Genomic DNA, 18,895 nt, shown 5'->3' on the forward strand with positions numbered 1-18,895 from the left:
AAAACAATAAAATAAACAAAACAATAATAATTCTCAAATAGTTTCTGTCATCAAATCAAATCAAGTTGTATTTATATAGCACATTTATAAACGATTTTTGCTCGAGCCAAAGTGCTGTACATATAATAAAAATAGCCTACAGTAGAGACACTTTACAGCAAATACAACAGCACAGATTGTTCAGAATATCAGTATGAGAAAAACGACACCCTCTATCCGTAGACCCTCACATCGTACAAGGAAACATTTCCGGAGAAAACCCACAGTTTAAGGGGAAAAAATGGGAGAAACCTCAGGGAGAGCAACAGAGGAGGAATCCCTCTCCCAGGACGGACAGACGTGCAATAGATGCCGTGTGTAAATCGAAGAGATAATACATTTATCATGTTCAACAGGGGCAAGAAGAAGCTTAAAAAAACTTTTCTGGTCCTATCCCCTCTAGGATATATTTTTCTTATAAATAAAATATTAAGTCATCGTCATCGGCGACATGTTTGTCTTGGTAATTTGTTTGCTTTTTGTATTTTACAAAACAATCAGAAAGAAATTACTTTTACAATTACAAGAAATAACAACAAATGGGATTTTATAGGTCCTAACCATTCATGATTTGGCTCCTAAATAATACTTTTAGTTTAGATAGACTTGTACAATATTTCAGTGCATCATTACAGTTATTCCACAGACTAACAGCTTTTGATGAGATGCAATGAAGTTTGGCATTTGTTCGTACGGGTGTTTTTTTGAAAATGCAGTTTCCTCTCAACATGTGCCTGCTTTCTCTCCGTGTGAAAAGTCCCTGGATATTATGAGGTAATTGTTGATTTGTGGCTTTGAACATCATTTGAATAGTTTTATAGTCAACCAGGTCTTGTAGTTTTAGTGTTTTTAGTTTGATGAATAATTTATTTGTTGGTTCTCTGTACGTAGTTTTATGTATAACTCGTATGGCTCTTTTTTGCAGGATGAAGATAGGATGTGTATTTGTTTTATATGTGTATATGTGTTGTGTGTTGATAAATAAAACAAATGACAAATAGATGGGAGGTAGATGGATGGGAGACAGTTAAGTGGTTTTAGCCAATTAAAGAGGAGCAGCACATAGATCCAGAGTGCTTCCAGAAACCAGATGGACTGAAGAGCGTCGGCGTCACAGCGGTAACATAAGACTCCGGAGGAAGAAGGGAGGGGAGAAGAGAGTGAAGAAAGGAGGAGACGAAGGCTAAGAATAGTAGTACAACCTCGGGCCAGCACAATCGGTCCGCCCTGCCTGCTACGTTTTACTTTACTACTGTGCCAGCCAGCACTTGTCTGTCATCTGTATCTCCTTTCTTTCTGTATCATTCTCTTCACTAATCGTTTTCCAAAATGTAAGGCCAGCTTTGTCATATCAAGGTTCCTACAAAAGAATAAGCCTTATGTAGCAAGACTATCGAAAATGCTCTCTTAAAAAACAAAATAATAAGACAAGTCAACTCTAAATGCACCAAGCATTCTTTACCATCCAAATCTGATCTCAGTCGTGCTGAATGATGAATACCACTGCCAAAAAAAGTTGTGATATTCGTGTACTGGTGTTACAAGAAAAATAAAAAAAAACTCAAAGAGCAGTATGTCAGCCATTCAGCACCTGAAAGCACACAATATCCAACCCTGTCTCCTAAAAATTACGTTCCCACAGAAGTAAACTGCATTCTCAATTACGTTTAGCTAGAAACGTATTTTCTCCCACGTTACGTTCGTTATGAACGTATCTCAAATACGTTTATTTTCTACATATCTTCTAGAAACATATTTTCTTCCACGTTACGTTTGTTATGAACGTATCTTAAATACGTTTATTTCTACATATCTTTGCCATTTATTGTCTTGCTTATAATAATGATAATAGTCATTTATAAATATAATTTTAGAGCACACCTTTGAAATCAGTAGGCGAGGCTGTAATTTCGCCAGCTGTTACTCTCATGAGCGAGGCAGAAAATAATAGTTTTAACATGCCAAAAAGCTGCTGTGTCGTTTATTGCACCTCAAACATTAAAACAAATCCAGAGTTACGTGTTTCTGTACTTCCTCTAAGAAGAAAGGACAGTAACAGAAGATCTCTGTGACGCCAGATGTGGTGTTGTTAATGCAATATTTTATCTGAAAAAAAATTCAGTTTAGGATGGCCGAAGACACTACACTACCCATAATCCCCAGCTATTGTTTGGGACTACAGTACCGTTGACAAACCCCGTGATTAATCTTAAAGCTCTGGGATTGGATGTTGGAGTGGCAGTGCGCCAAGGTGACGCCGAGCTTCAAGCTCTTTGAAATGGAACGAAACCACGGCAGACTATTCAAAACTGGACTCGAACGCCCCCCCCAGAAATACACATGATGGCTATTGTGTTTCGCAACATGTTCTCTATGGCACGTCTCTACTGGGAATTGTAGTTTTAAAAGACGTTTTCGTTTTTCCCAAAATTAGAAGTTGACAGTATTAAACTGTGTACAGCCCTGGAGGTTTAGGCGACAGGAAACACATTGGTGTGTACACATTTAAAACACTAAATGGGTGAAAATCGCTTGTGTCCATAATGGGCAGCATTAATATATACCCACATGACAGCTCATTGTTACTTTGTAATTCTACTCCACTACAATTCAGAGGTTAATCTGGTATTTTTACTCCACTACATTTATTTTAGTTGCTTTGCAGATTCTGATTAATGATGTGAAATATAAACAACCCTTAAAGCAGACTTTAGTTACACCTGAGTAAAATTCAAGGAAAGGTGATTGTCAAGTGCCAACAATCAGGAGAGATATTTGATAGTTGGTGCTTGAGAAGACTAAACATGTATCTGCAGATCCTTATAAAGTATATTCATTACTCGTTATTCTCTACTAATAGTTAATTAACCTCTTAAGCCCTGAGCCTGTTTTTCAGGTTTCAGGCTCGAAAAGGCCACTAACACAACAAAGACTATATCTTCACTTCTAAAAGGGGTAAATTAATAATCTTTTCTCTCAAAGAAAGGTTACATCTGTGAGTTGGATGTAGAAGTGTCAGAATCAATATAGATGTTTTTATTTTAAAGTAAATTCAGATGGAACACAGTAAAAACATGTAAATTATAATGTCCGCCTAAAAGAAAACCATTACTTATAGTGAAAACCATGCACCCTTGAATGATGGGCTAGTAGACTAAAAGCTTTAGGAATCCAAACTATAACATATAATAACTACCCTGTATCAAGATTGATGCAAAACAAGTGAAATTTGACCTTTTTAGAGAGGTTTAGAAAAATAAAATAAAATATATTATATATATATATATGAAATATATTAGACGTTAAGTACTTTGTCAGGCTTAATAGTTATCTATAGATAGATACCCCGAAAGCTTTTTTCTTATTTGAAAGAAGACCTTAGCCTAAAGTATTATTTAATGTTTAAATAGAGGTTAATTAGTTTGTCTGTTTTGCACATCCTCCTATTAATATCTTTGTACATCGTGCACTAAACTGTTTTATTGTAGAGATCACTTACAGTATCTTCTTGATTTTTTTTATATTCTATATTTATATCATTGACCTTCTACCTTCCCCCTATGAAAGTATGTACTCTTAATATTTTGTTCATCAAATAACATTATTCAACAAAAATAACATTATTCAACAAAAATAATTCAATAACGTGCTTTAACCACTAGGCGGTGCACACAAGGTACACACAGCATACTAATAATAACTTTGTATTATTAGTGTAGGACACTTATGTATGTATAACATCTGAAGATGTATAGTTTTATTCATGTTTTTAAATAATTTGACAGGATATTGCTGTTTCTCATGTTTTACTTCTATACATTAATATCTGATTTGTAAAACATCACAGAAAGGCATACCCGTCATTTAATGGTCAGCTATTGAAATTGTGATTCCATAGATGTGTCTGCCATCACCCAAATTCCCTGACTATTCTCTAAACTCAGTATTTACATTCTTATATTCAAAGAAAATCAGTAATATCTTTAAAAACTACAAGTCATGTTCTATCAGCTGTGCATTATGGTGTAAATATAACCTATCTACCAATTGGATCAAATATAAAAGTCAGCCGAATTACTATTGATACTGCAAGGAGACGTATTTAGTGAAAAGAAATGCAAGATGTTGTTTAATTGTTGATATATTTATGATCCACGTCACATATTCAGTTTTGGCGGCAGTTCTCCTATTTGTCTAGAAGTCTTCTCATCAGGGCTCTATAAATAATGAACTACGGAAGATGTGTTTTTGTAAAATGTTTTCGGATATCATATCGCATTAACATCATATCCCAACATGCATTGCGGCTAAAACATCCAATCAACGAGCTCCAAACTGAGGATCTTGGGTAATCTGTTCAGTGGGTTTGTGGTGTGTATCGCTCGAAATGTCCCTTATAGGCCTACGTCTGTTTCCGGTGACTTTATTTACGGCTAAAAAGCATGCTAAAAAGCCCAATATTATAGAATTAAATGAATAAAAAAAGCAAGGATAATTGTGTGTTATTGTTGAGTAAATAACAGTGTGTTATTTAGAAAAGAATAACAAATTAGAAGGAAAAAAAGATTTTCAAAAATACAGATTTCAGTATTTTGAGGCTCTAAGCCCCATTTCTTTTCCTCACAGACGGGAAAAAAAGTCCGACATTATACGATTTAAAATAAAAAGATAAAACACTGGCATGTAATTTACGTTAGAATAAATAGAATGGTTTTGAATAATAGATGAGTAAAATGTACGTCACTTTACAGCCCCGCCCACTTTTGGGGAAACCAACGCTGTCATTTGAACGGCGATCAAGCCTGAAGCCACAGAGATCTTCTGTTACGGCCCGTCCACACTACAGCGTCGACAGCGTCGAAAACTCCAATCTGCCCATTCACTTTCAATGGGGTGACGTCACGTTGCCTCGCTTTTTCGCCGAACTGAATTGTGGGTAGCAGAGCGGTCTGTCTCCGCCGTCTCCGCCGTCAGAAGTTGAACATTGTTCAACTTCTGACGCCGGAGACACTGGAGTAGCCAGCGCCAGCCAATCAAATCCCGTTTCTGAAAATCTGACAGCTGAAGCCGTAGCCAATCAAACCGCGTCTAAGCTGGGAGAGATATCCCGCCGTTCATTTCTATATTTCAAAAAAAGTTGGAGGAGAAACTAACTATCGCCGTAGCAATCACCCGGTTTTGTATGACCAGACCCTCTTCACCTACCGGGATACAAACCGGAGGAACCAGGCATGGAGGGAGGTGGCAGAGACAGTGGGTGAAACTGGTAGGTTTTCGCCTGTTTGGGGAGTTTATATATATATATATATATTGCTCTCATAAAATCCCCGGGGTTTTTTGCTTTGTATGTCGGGGGCGGGAGATTCATGTGATTGGTTGTTGGTCGTGTTGCTTGAGTAAAATCCCCAAGCTCCAGACACGCCCAGCTCCAAGCTTTTTTTGAAGCTGTAGTGTGGACGCTCCGTTACTGTCCTTTCTTCTTAGAGGAAGTACAGAAACACGTAACTCTGGATTTGTTTTAATGTTTGAGGTGCAATAAACGACACAGCAGCTTTTTGGCATGTTAAAACTATTATTTTCTGCCTCGCCTACTGATTTCAAATGTGTGCTCTAAAATTATATTTATAAATGACTATTATCATTATTATAAGCAAGACAATAAATGGCAAAGATATGTAGAAAATAAACGTATTTAAGATACGTTCATAAGAAACGTAACATGGGAGAAAATATGTTTCTCGAAGATATGTAGAAAATAGGGCTGTCAAACGATTACAATTTGTAATCAGATTAATCACAGCTTAAAAATTAATTAATCATGATTAATCACCATTCGAACTATGTCCAAAATATGCCATTTATTTATGTATATTGTTGCGGGAATGGAAAGATAAATGAAAGCAGGCGGATATATCCATTTAACATACAGTATGTATGTTTATTATAACATTGTTCTGCATGTCAAAATGAAAGACAACCCACACACCTATCAATCATCAAACCGTGGGGTCTTAATTCATTACGTGTTGATTTCTATCAACGGGGGAGTACTTCAGGAAAGTCGACAGAGGGGGGGGCTAGTGGAGTACTTCGTGACCACAGAGTGTGAACGTTGTGATCAGCTGTTTTAGCGCAGTTCTCCAGTGATGGGGGGAGTCTTCCTCCGCAGCCGGTTGGCGTAGTTTTGGCACAGTTCCGTTGTACAGACCGACGTTAACAGCAGCCCTGTCTGTGCACACGGAGACCGACTCTGTCGTCCGGTGATCTAACCGCCTTCTGGAAAAGCTTCACAAGTACGTCGGTACGCAAATGCGCTTTGTGACACAAGTGACGGTACGCATTTCAGATTACGCACATAACCTGCGTACCAGTTATGTGCACCCCTGTACCAGAGCCATATTATTACTATTATATGGCTCTGCCCTGTACTACAGCAAGAGTATTCTCCGTCGGGACTTCCTGCAACAACACCACGCCGTTATCAAAGATGTTCGATTGAGAAGACGATCACTACGTGACAAAAGTTTTCAAAACCGTGGCTACTGAAATCAATCTTACTAACTGCTGTCTGTGCAATTTACTCCGCGCGAGTTGGCAGACTTTATTTTGCTTGCTTTAACATCATTTTTCATGGTGGGGCTAAGCCATTTCTTGGTATGGGTGTAGCCTACCCCAGCCATACCCTGGCGCTGCCACTGGTGGCACGTATGGGGCGGGCCATTCTGCACATGCGTTAAATGCGTTAAATATTTTAACGCAATTAATTCAAAAAATTAATTACCGCCGTTAACGCGATAATTTTGACAGCACTAGTAGAAAATAAACGTATTTAAGATACGTGCATATGAAACGTAACGTGGGAGAAAATACGTTTCTAGCAAAACGTAATTGAGAATGCAGTTTAGTTCTGTGGGAACGTAATTTTTAGGAGACAGGGTTGCAATATCACCCTTATCGTCTTCTTTGGAATATATAATAACCACATTTAGAATATATATATTATATTGTTCCTAAAACTGAAAAACATGTTCTTCTTGCTGGACAAACAATTTGTGGACTGAAAAACAAAATAATTGTTCTTATCTTGGTAAGTGTGCTCTAACCCTACATCAAAGTTTATTTTACCAAATAGAATAGTAAAAATAAGAGGAAATTGGAAAATCCTAAATCAGTTGGTTATAACAAAATAAGAAAGAAAATAAGAGGAAATGTGTTCATGTTATGCTTCCTGTATGAGGCCCGAACAGTGCATCCTGTGACCTCTGAAAAGCAGCATTCCCATCCCAGGCATGGTAGGTACAATTTAAATTGTGTTCTGCCATGAATATGGACTGCAGCTTCAAAAGCACAACATCTACAAAGAGGAACTCAATCAACTGCTTCACGCGTGAGATCAAACACAAGAGACTAGCGACCGAGGAGAGAGAGAACAGAGTGAGTGGCACGCTTCAGATCCACACTTGCTTAAAGCGGCTCTACTGCCGCCGGTTAATCCTTGAGAGATTCCACTGGGAACCCTTGTGAACTCCTTCAGGAGATGAATTTCAAGGACGCACAAGACAGAAGTGGGATTTATATGAGAGGGTACAGGTGGCAAGTAGCTGCAGGAATTACACGTGTGATTGTGTGTGCTTGTGTGTTCACATGCATACTTACCACAGTCTCATCAGGAAATGGTGCTCCATGTCGTCAGGTAGAAACGGCCGGCTAAATAAGTCGCTTTCAGTCACTCTGCAGAGAGGAAGAGGAAATGAAAAACCAAAAGAAAATCATCAGAGAGGCTCAAACTGCAAAATGCTCAAATGAGCGGATTAATGCAAACACAATCGTACCTGACAGGAAGCATTAAGCACTGTTTCTCTTTCATTCCTCTAAAGAAGGTACAGTACAGTTTCTCTCTGTCATGGGAAAATCACCCCTCCTCATAAGCCCGACCTGTAAAACAGTCCCCGGCGGTGCCTACAGATTCAATGTGGTGTAAAATATGCCGCTGTGCCCGTTGGTCCTGAAACAAGACGCTCCCCTGACTGCCTGGCTAAGGATACAGCTCCCCTGCTTGGAGTGCTAAAGGCTCTGGATCCACAAATGGACGGACAAAGGAAGCATAAGAACAGTGAAGTGCATGTGGAAAGAGTAAGATTAGTAATGGGAAGTAAGTGCTGAAGTGAGAGTCGGAAAGAAAAAGAGGCAGAAAAAAGAGAGAGCAGAGCAATCTTAGAGGCTAACAGCTTAATTGAGTGCATGCTGCATCCAATTACCTCGGTAGCAGAATGTGTGAAATCACTTGGACTTCAGAAAACATGAACAAATACACACTGGGTCTTACACAGAAAGAAAACAAAATGTGTCACCTGGTGTCACGACTCGGCCGTGTGTGTTTGTGTATACAAATGTGTTAAATGGGAATAATTGGGCAAAAGAGAGAACAAAGTGGTGCACGTTTGTCTTTGATGTGTCTGAGTGAGCTGAATGCTAAATGCTAAGATGCTAACTGCAGTCACATTTAAGTATGCCATGGGGTTCCACACACTTTATTACCCTTCCATTAACAATTAGTCCAGTTTTTACTGTTAGCTGTTAGCATTAGCACCCTGGGCTGTTTTCGCTCTGTCATTTTCTGCCTCATTATAGCTAACGCAAAACCTCTGCATGTGTTGGTTTGAGGCTCCATGGCAACAGCAGCTTATACCCAGACACTTACAGTTTGAATTTAGTGAGGAATTTTCTCAAACATGTCTGTATGCATTCCTACAATTCCTGAATGACACAACACAAGACTGACTTCATTGTAGCAGCACATCACCTTGTAATTAAATGTTGCTTAGTAAAATAGAGTTGTGTGACACACAGTCGCATTCACAGACCAAAGTGCATGGTCCGTGATCACACAAGGTCTTTAATATGCGTTGTGTGACACGAGGCGCTGTATCCTTGCCAATTCCAAACAGAGGATCTGCCGCTGTCGTTCGTCAAGCAGAGCATGGCAGATGCTCTCATGAGCTCCAATTGATTTGCCGAAAAGCGTGTGCGTGTGCATACTTGTGCGAGTGTGTGCGCGACTGTGATGCGTCGCGAGCTGCAGAGATAATTAGAACACAACTCTTTTGCTGTCCCTGCAGGCCACTGATCCAGCTGCTTTCATGTAATATAGGTCAGCTGTGACAAAGCCCTCAGCATGGACAGTGATCAGCTCTGCTATGTGAACACACATGCTGATGGTCCACACACACACTGAGACATCTAAATACATATTCACCTTTACGATGACGGTGCCAGTCACAACGGGTGTGTGAGTTCATAGAAACTCACTTGCTAACGGCTTTATCTGCCCACCAGTTTCCAGCTACTACCCACACGCTGCTCAATTCATGAATACAGCAGATGGGTAACTTTAAGCTCTTCTCAGCACAAGAATATATTGCCTGACATAGTCAATGCAAATTCATTCTCTTGTTCCAAAATCAATACCAGACTGGAAATGATCTGTAGTTTCTGTGACGGTAAGTACATGTCTATAATACTCTGTGGCATGAGAATCGGATTATTTTAGTAATTTGTGGTACTTAATGGATACAACCACAACAAACACAAAAACTCCAATTGGATGTGATGTGTGGAGAAAAAATCTATTTAAATGTGTTTTATTGCTTGTTGGTTATGTGTGAAGTTGCCTGTCGACTTTTCACAGACTCAACATGGTTTTCACACGGAATCAATTAACTTTTCATACTATTATTAAACTTTTAATTGCATAAACGCTAAAAAGTTAAATGGTACGACAGGTTGTTTAGACTTTGACTCTGTTCTTAAGAGGAAAATAACTGAGGATTCTAATCATTTACCAGAATGTTGGTTAAGTCAGTGCCAAAAAAGTATTGTACTGTAGCTGGATATACATATATATTTCAACACTGCTATTTTTGCAATGACTAGAAATCAAAATCCTCCTCTGCATAACCTCTAAAACCGCAGAGAGGGCTGAAGCTTATAGTAAATCTTCAATATCATTAAAGACACTTTTTAAAATGCATATACTATACACAGACATGCAGTGCTACACTCCTTTGCATGCTGCGACTCACTCTCTGTACTTCCACAACACCGACTAATAGTATCATCTATATTCCAGCCACTGCCTGCACACACAGGATCCTCAGGGCTCACCTCACTGAGGTTCCAGGGGCAGAGACTGCAGAGCTGGAAGGGAAGTAAACTGAGAGCAGCATGGATGTGGATGATGGGGACAAGGCAAGAGAAGAGAAAGCAATCCTTATCTCCCTTTTTCTTTATGCACTTCACCATGATGCCCCTCTATTACAAATGACACCTTAAGTGCCGTCCCTGATATACAGACTAATAGACTACAGACTAAAAGTCACTCCCCAGGTGTTTTGTGTAACCTAATTGTATTGATGACCAACTCAACAAAAGAGTATCATTATCTTCTGCTTTTCTACAGGGAACTCACTAATGGCACTAGAATTGGTGCAAATTACAAAGTGAGCAGGTAGTGGTTTAGCCTTTGGGATGGCTTGATTGAGAGGCTTACACAATGTCGCATTGCGGGAAATCCATGCATTTTCTTGATTCCAAACAACATGTTTCCCCCCCTCATTCAGCCTCTAGAAAGCAAAGCTAGCTAGTGAGATCATACAGGGCTTTTAACAACAACTGCAGCTATTTATGCAAATACAATCAATATTAGATAGTTCCCTTCTCTACTCAATCACTCTCTCTCCCCCCTCCCCCTTTTCACTTCCTCTATCCATCTAGTCTTTAACAAGAATGAATGAATGAAAACTTTATTTCAGACTCAGGGTCCAGATAAAAGACTGCGGTAAGACTGCGGTAGGGGCATTAATTAGGGACAGACATGCGCCACGGGGCTGAGCAGGAAGGCCGGTTCATACGAGGCCAGAAAAGGACAGGTTTGACCATTCCAGTTAGAAAACAACGAAAGAGGCAACAGTTCCCGCGCAGCAATCGACATCAGACCTGCTTAACTACAGCAACTCTATTAAACTGCCGTCTATAGATGATGAAACACATATCAGTATTAGCAACTTCCAAATTAATTTGATTTCCACCACTTTCCCAATTAAACATATATTATTTAAATGTTTCCCCAGCATTTTAGGCTAATGTAAATTACAGAAATACATAACTTACATGCACTTAAACAGGAAAGAGCTGAATTATCAACCACATAAATACCTTATACTTTCTAGAGCTGAAATGAGATCATGATTTGAATTGGATAAAATATATTAATATATTTTTTAACAGAGGTTAAGCATAATCAAAAACACAAGTGGAATTAGACTGCTTTGTGACATATAGTTATTTCATCTGTATCTATAACAACTGTATTTAATTTATGGCTAAATCCTGCACCTAATCCGTGTATGTTACTAAGCAACTTTGAATATACTGTGAATAAACGGCATCTACTCTTTGCACTTTCTGGTTGGATGAAACCTGCATTAGGTTGTATTATGTGCAACAACAATAAAGTTGAATATAATCTAATCAAACTAGACAAAGGCAATAGCTTGTTACGTATCGTCCACACGGTTCCGTCGCGTTGAAGCTTGCCGGTGGGCGTGTCTGTCGCGCCACCAACAACCAATCACATTAATCTCCCGTCCCGGACACACAAGCATGCGGTTTGATTGGCTAGCGCTTGTACTGGCATATGATTTGATTGGCTGGCGCTTCCGTCGAAGCTTGAACAGTTTAACTTTTCTCAACTTTCGAAGCGAGCAACGGAGGCAAAGCGACGCGACGGAACCACAATGCAGTTCAGAAAAGCGTCACACCATTCAAAGTGAATGGGAAGCGTCTCCGTTGCAGCACGTGACGGAACCGCGTGTACGTACAGTACCGTCTCTGTACAACTGGGAGACATACTTAACAACATACTTACAACATACAACATACTTAAGAAGTTTGTTTTGTTTTTGTAAAGAGCATTGAATTACTGTATTCTCAACTTTGTGTGACTGCTAAACCCAAAAGTCCGAAGGCTTAGTTCCGTTTGGAAACCACTGTCCTACATTCAGGACGGAGCACATAGATTCTTATTAACTTCTTGGGGATTTCCACAGGATTAGGTTCAGGCAACTCAAGCAACTTCCTTAACACTAACCATTTCCAATTAGATCCTATTAACAGAACACTGACTTCAGCTCTGCAAACACCCTATAGGGGATTTCCATCAGCTGAACTGGGGGGAGGGGGGGGAGAGTTTAATAACACTTGCTCGTATTCCTCGCTAGTATGTAGTATTCTCTATACCATGAATGTGTGTGATAACCCCCAGATCCCGGCAAAGCATGACTATAAGTAAGACATACAGTTAAGTAGAAGACCTATCACGCATGTAAGGATCATGCTGAGAACATCTTTAGGAGATCATGTATAATGTAAAGGCCTGATGCACCCTGCCTGCTGAGAGGAGCGTTGTTAAGCTGGACATGGGATGACAGAGCTTTAGAGGCTGTATGGGTCTGACTTTCTTAGGAGGAGCTAAGAAAAAAAAGCAGAGAAGGAGAGGAGGAATGATCTTTGAGAACTGATCTATATGTAGCAGATGGATGAAGTGAAGCCGTGAAAGATAGATGCTTGAGAGAAAGGAGAGAAAGGTTAACAGAACGAAGTGGCAAAGCTGAACTTTGCTTGGTGAAATGTACAGAATGGTATTTTTGCAGCGTTTCTCATAAGTAATTCAGTGTTAGGGTTAAACTTATAAATCCACAAGAATTATAGCACACACATCATTGCATTTACTGAAATTAAAAGATGTGCACTCACTCGTGGTGGTAAAGTATTTTCTTTGTCTGAACTGCAAACCATTTTGACAGCGCTGACCTTAGAGAGAACTGGAGAGTCCAACAAGGAGGACGTTTTTAAATAAACTCTATTCTACCTTGCAATTTTATACAACCCTTAAACTGCTCCACAAAGGAGAGGGCAGGAGTCGGATGAGACATTGAAGGGATGATAGAAAAAACTGAATAATTTGCTTGGACCTTTAAAATGTCAACCGATGTTCAAACCAAGGTTCTTGTATTGTTTAATTGTACGTCTACATTTCATCAAGTTAGTTTTGGTTTCATAATGCAATTATGGAAGCACAATACATGACATGCTGAGGTCATTTTATTTTCACCAACAGTAAGCTGTGCCTCACTACACTCACCATTGATTGGTTAGACGTCATATTGTTAACTGACAAGTAGCCTTCTATTGCAGGTTACCTTTCTAATAATGTTATTATGACATTACCATCAACAGCTTATTAGTACACTGCTCCTGACATTTGTTCACGTTGACATTGCATTGCCCTCCTGTCCTCTCTGTCATCCTCTTAAAAAATAATAGAAAAATAACAAAGTCGTCAGATAAAATGTCAGAATACCTTTGGTCTCCTCCTCTCCTCCTCGCCTTGTTTTGTTGCATTGTTTTACATACATACTGGTTCTGATCATTGCCAGCCACATGTTTCTGTACTAATGGACTGTACTTATATAGCGCTTTATCCAGTCTTTAAGACCCCTCAAAGCGCTTTACATGTCGTTCACCCATTCACACCCATTCATACAGAGCAGTGTATATTACTCTAGGAACTAACACGCACACACATTCACACACCGTTGGCCATGCCATCGGGAGCAACTCAGGGTTAAGTATCTTGCCCAAGGATACATCGACATGTTGACTGCATGTGCTGGGATCGAACCCACAACCTTCTGGTGGAAAGACGACCGCACTCCCTCGCAGCCACAGTCGCCCTTAACTGCTACCAAAGACTAAACTATCCAAATAAGTTTTGTTGAAAATTAGTAAATCATGGTTAAATATAACCGTGACCGAGCCCACCTCTTTTTGTTGGACTGCTTTTTGGTCTGTACATTCTTACAAAAGTAAGTTCATACTTGTCATTTTGGTTTAGAAGACAGTTGATACAAGGTGTAACCAGGTTTTGATTTCATGTTTGGCCTCAGTTTCTGATATCATCAACAAGACTTAAGATGGATGTATTGTACCGTGATCCGAACATATTTGAAGGGTTTTACTACTCTCAGTACAGTAACTCTTAAAAAAATAATTAACCTGGAATGTCAGCCTTGTCTTTTTACTGAATATAAAACTATTTAATGCAGTTGTCACATTAATGTTATTTCATTTTGTGATATATAGCGCTGTTTGCAGTGCAGAGGGCATGTCTGTTTCTGAAAGGAGAATCTGATCCTTTCACCTTGACCCACAATGAAATGCTATGTGTCAGAAAAATACGTCTTGGTTGTTATAAAACAGAACTATTGTTTGATCTTGCACATTGTTCAAAACGGTCTACGCAGAAGCTTTTTTGACATCAGTAGAAACATCTCAAACTGCTGCCCTCCACATGACCTGCTTCGACATCAGGTTTGTCACCCTGCCAAATCCTCTCCGAATGAGTAGCAGGACAAAGATCTTATAAGCAGATACAAACAAACACAGCCCATCTCTTGGCTTAATGGGTTTTATACTGACAAATCAAATGAATGTAGCAGCTCGGGGCACGCCGACACACTGCACATTAGAGTGGGGTGGTGGTGATATGCTGCTCTTAAGCTGGCACAGATCTGCATGCACAAATCAGACGGAGCAACGCTGAGCTCAACAGAGGATGTAAACAGAGAGAAGGGCATTGGATGGTTGGGAGGAAGGAAGGACAAGTTTGAAAAGGGCAAGGAGAGAAATGGATCAGGGAACAGAAAATTCCTATACTCCAACACGGCAATAACATTTTGAATTTGAACTCAAAATGCCGAAGCAAGGTCTTCTTTCTGCTTCACTGGGGTTCATCTGTGAGCATGATTACATCAACTGTTAATACGTATTCATGCACTTACAGTATATGAGGGTGTATGCATCTGCAGCTGTGCTTTGCTTCACAGGCTTTAAGGGTGCACTCACACTCATATTCTCTGTGGTCAGGGCAAAACACTTAGACCCAGGATCCCTTTTCCAGTACGTGTCAACTCACAATTTTTCAAAGCATTTCTACTGCTCCCTCTCCTTGGACTCTTAAGGCCCTGACACACCAGGCCGAAATCGGCCGTTTTCGTTAGTCGGACGACGAAGCGTGCCCTGTCGCCCAAACTCAATTTGGTGTGTCCCGCACCGTCGGCCGTGACACACCTTATTTGGCCTTTCATGGCCGACGCACGGCCGATTCAACATGTTGAATCAGCCGTGCGTCGGCCACAGGCAGTCGGACAAATACATCACTCTGATTGGCTGTTCAGCTAGCGAAACAGTGCATGAGAAGCGAAACGGTTGCTTGAGAATGTCTTCCACAAGCAACACTCCAATGGCTGATAGCTCCAGTACAGCACAAAACATGTTTTCGATGGACGAGAGTGAAAATGGAACGCACACGCTATTTGTTGTTTGTTTATATCAAGTAGTCTGTTCTTCTTCTCTGTCTTCCGGTTGTGGCCTTTTTTGAATGACGAATACACACTACCGCCGCCTGCTGGTAAGGAGAGTTATTGCCACTCACGCATGCGCAGTTCGTACGTGCTCGGCTGAAGTCTTTGCGGTGTGTTCCAGTGCGACACATGGCCAAGACGCAGGAGAACACGGCGACGCAACAGTCGGCGTCGGCGAGTTCTCTGGTGACTGCTTGGTGTGTCAGGGCCTTTAAGGGTCCCTTGGTTCTCATTAGGCAGGTCCATGGCAGCATACAGTAAGTGAGTGTTTCTTCTCCCTTCACCCCTTATCAATCAATCTTTCACCCTTGCCTATACCCCTCTTACCCAGTGATGTACCTGAACGCGTTCAATGAACGATCGTTCATGAACGCGTTCATATTTTGGGTGAACGTGAACTGAACGTACTGTATTTCCGCTAGATGAACGTAATTGAGAACGCGTTCATTCTCAGCGCTGTATAACGGCGTTCAAAAGTGCGTTCATTCTCAGCACTGTATTATAACGGCGTTCAAAAGTGTGCCAGATTTCATATGCCTTTCAGCCGAAAACCCAGTTAAAACACACCGTAAACAGGCTTCAAAATAATGCGGAAAACCACCCAATCTGGCAACAGCAAGCTGCCTGTGACGCGTACGCGCCTGTCACCCCTGGCTGTCGCACTAAAATATAAATATACTAAATATATCAGACTCCTCACAACAAACAATGTGGAACCGCGGAACCGGCGAGCATTGAATGAATGAATTAATTAATTAGTATGGACGAAGCCTAGAGCAGCTGCAGCAGCACTCGCTCAGAGTGAGACTCTACGGCAGGGGTGGGGAACCTCCGGCCTCCGGCCGTATACGGCCCGCGAGACAATTTGGTACGGCCCTCGAGGTAATTTATAAACACACGCAAAAAATAAAAAAATGAAAGAAATCTAGACCGCAACAAAATTAAACAAGCGAGTGCCTGTTTTTCCTGGCCAAGGTCAGGGTCCTTGAACACAACACGAGCCTAACGTGTCATCACGTGGTATATGTCTCGACTGACAGGGGTGCAGTTCTGACGGAGAGCACCAGAACGCCACTCCAGCACTTCAGAAATTGCAGTACCGATAAGTCCATACACATGCCGCAGTTTCTGGGTGTCTGTGTCTTTAGTTGAAAGCCCAGTGGCGATCTGCTCATCTGTCATACAGTCAATAACTGTGTTGTTATCATTAGCATCTGGTTAGCTAGCTATGCTAACGAATATAAGAAGCTTTGTCTACAACCAGTGAGGTAAAGGCACATCTTTATATGATCATTATAGTTCTAAAAAAAATAAGAGAATAAAGTAAACAGATATAAAATACTATATGACAGTTATTAATAAAGAAGAATACAGTTTGAAAGGGGAGTGATTTGTCAAATATCCATAAATTAAAAGAAAATCTGCTTACAGTTGTGTTTGGGTGTTGAGAGATGTGTCCATAGATCTCCTAATGTTGCTCTCAAAGTGCAACAAATCTTCCCAGGGGAGCACGCCCCCCGGACCCCCCTATAGGAGGTTAGGTCCCCCCCACTTAAATCATGTTCACATGGATAGGAAACTAAATACATTTGCACACATCTTGTGTCCATATCTTTCTGTTTTGGTGGTCACGCCACACCGTGCACGTGCATGCATACGCGAGTCATGGTGAGATATCTGGATGAAGAGGTTGCTTTTTCTTTGCACAGAATGAAATGAATGGGCTGTGATTTTAGTTTTTTTAAGTAGAGGTCAATAACTTGTACGGCCCTCTGAGGATATTGTAAACATTGAAATGGCCCATTAACATCGTACAGGAGACAAATAATAGCTCGCAGCAACGTATTGAAAAAAGAACTATGAACTATAAATTAGTTCATTTTTGAAACCATGAACTTTAGTTCAACATTTTGAATTATGAACTATGAACTGAACTAGTTCATTTTAAAATGTGTGAACTGTGAACTGAACTAGTTCATGTAGAAAGTGAACTTTCCCAACACTGCTCTTACCCTCTCACTACCTTTCACAACTTGAACCTCTTGTTGCTTGCCTATTCCTTTGCTGCTATTCCTCTCATCGTTCCCTTTTCTTTTTTTTTTGGTCAACTGCTCAGCTCCTTAAAGACAACAGGGTGATAAGGAACAACAGAGCAAAACAAGCCAAGAACATTTTAACAACCACGGCCTGAAAACAAATGTGCAGAGTTCAGCGCGTCCCCATATTACCTCCTGATATTCGTTAGTCACAAGCGGGACATTTGGAGAAATGACTAAAGTTATGATTAATTCATTCCGATGCTGCTAGTGAATATATCAGGGCAATGATGCCTCAGAGCATCCAAACAATCAGTATCTTTTTCATTATTCTCAGCCAGACCTGCGCAAGATTTTGTGTATGCGTGGGTGTCGGAACATATTTAAAATGTATGCACACGCACGTATGAAGCGCTAAATGCATTTTTTGTGTCCGTGTCCCTCCAACCGAAACCCAATTCCGAGCTTGCTTATGCATTATGGATCATTAGACAAATATACTGACGGCGCACTGATTAAAAAATGAATGATGCATGCTGTTTTGCCTCATTGTTGGTGCCTAAATGTGTGCACTTGCAATTGTGCGTGTTCAAATGCAGTCTTATGGCAATGAATTGGATTATTGGTAATACGACACAGGGGTTACAGCATCATCCAAAACCCTGTCATCAGGTCATAGTCAAGGTCACCAGCAATTACGCAGTGAAAGTGAATCTCAGTATTTGGTTGGACATGTGTAGTTGGAAATATATTTCCTCTCAATAAAAGCGCATGGCTCTGCGATCGCCTGCAGCAATGAACACTCATGTTCTAGAACTCAAATTGTGCACACACCTCCATTCTTAACTTCAACAGAAATGTCATCAACAATTTTTAACATCTACCCTTCTATGCTTTATACCCATTCAGTGCATCACATTCAATTGCAATTCCCCTTCAACGTGTCAGGTGCAGACAGTTGGCAATGTACCATATTTAAACCTGTTTACAGTGCTATTTTAAGCATGAACAAGCACACTTATGTTTCTCCTTTGCTTTATCTAGATTATGTAATAGGTCCTTGCATGAGAACAAGTGGGACCTCTATGTCTATGTACCATTCATCTGATCACTTGCAAGAGCATAGAATCACATTGGATCATTCCATTGGCCTATTTATTTAAAGACCTTGCAGCAATTTTTTGAATTTTTGTTTATACCAAATAGCATCAGCTGTTTCAGATCTAAATACCCACGGCAACTGTTTTTTTTAAACATCTCACTGTATCTGATGCTGTGGAGTTCAGCCAATCAGAAGAGCTGATTACCACGACAGTACGGGGGATGGAGAAATCAGAG

At 40.3% G+C, this 18,895-nt stretch overlaps 1 protein-coding gene across 1 annotated transcript in view; it reads right to left on the reverse strand.

The window, feature by feature from the left end:
- Positions 1 to 18,895, reverse strand: part of dlgap3 (discs, large (Drosophila) homolog-associated protein 3) — a 152,480-nt gene that overhangs the window by 63,036 nt on the left and 70,549 nt on the right. Inside the window, exon 2 of the mRNA XM_034095241.2 lies at positions 7,696 to 7,770. The gene's annotated coding sequence lies outside the window, so the exon portion shown is untranslated. The remainder of the gene's footprint in view (positions 1 to 7,695; positions 7,771 to 18,895) is intronic.

This window comes from Pseudochaenichthys georgianus, chromosome 11, assembly GCF_902827115.2.
Source record: "Pseudochaenichthys georgianus chromosome 11, fPseGeo1.2, whole genome shotgun sequence".
Lineage (NCBI taxonomy): Eukaryota > Metazoa > Chordata > Actinopteri > Perciformes > Channichthyidae > Pseudochaenichthys > Pseudochaenichthys georgianus.